The sequence below is a fragment of the Triticum aestivum genome, chromosome 7B (assembly GCF_018294505.1).
Source record: "Triticum aestivum cultivar Chinese Spring chromosome 7B, IWGSC CS RefSeq v2.1, whole genome shotgun sequence".
Lineage (NCBI taxonomy): Eukaryota > Viridiplantae > Streptophyta > Magnoliopsida > Poales > Poaceae > Triticum > Triticum aestivum.
Window position 1 is genome coordinate 703,360,478 of NC_057813.1, and position 908 is coordinate 703,361,385.

Genomic DNA, 908 nt, shown 5'->3' on the forward strand with positions numbered 1-908 from the left:
TCGGTGGCATATAGCCTGACATGTGGCGCTGGCTGACAAAAGGCTGGCGCTGTTATATATATGTTGACAGCCCTAAAGTCGGCAGACTTTTTTTCTATTTTTTAAAAACCATTTGAAAAATTTTGAATTTGATTAATTTAAATCTGACTTCTCTAAACTTAAACATATCCAAAGTAAATATCAATTTGGGGTAGAATTTTATTTAGTTTATGAATATACAGTTTGTTTCCACTTTATAATGCGTTAAATATGCAACCTCGTGTACTTTTGCAAATAGGTCCTTATACTTTGTCAAAATCACTAGTAATTCACACATACATCGACTTTGACAAATTTTATATGTTTTTGGATCAGAATCTTGAGAGGGTTCTGCTGGTATACTAGGTTTTCAAATTTAAACTAATTAAAATCATGTTTCCTTCAAAACAGAAAAACCCTCTTGTTTTGACTTCTTGTATATTTTTTAATTGGCGAAATGTGGAAACTTTAAATCTATTTGCAACAGAAAGCTTCAAGGATTTAGAAATAATGTATTTTCACATGCGCTGCCACTCGAGAAGGTTCGACACTTAGAGGGGGGGGGGACTGCACCACAAGTAAACCGGGGGGTGAACCTTTGGCCCAAATGTGTTTTTCCATGTGGCTATGACCTAATTAACCCAACACAACCAAGTAAAAAAGTCCACCGGGAACTCCCCCTTCTGAAGCCGGTCAATGGGGTAGACTGCACGGGGCCTGTAGGCCGGGGATTCGTCCAAAACGGGGCTTCAGAGCATCGTAATCCCTCCAAAACATGCATGTGGCCCAAGCATAAATGTGGATTGGGGTGGAAAGACCTAATACTCATGTCCATAGTAAACGGGGACATGTGATGCTCTCTCACTCAGGAAGGTTTTAACACTTAGATG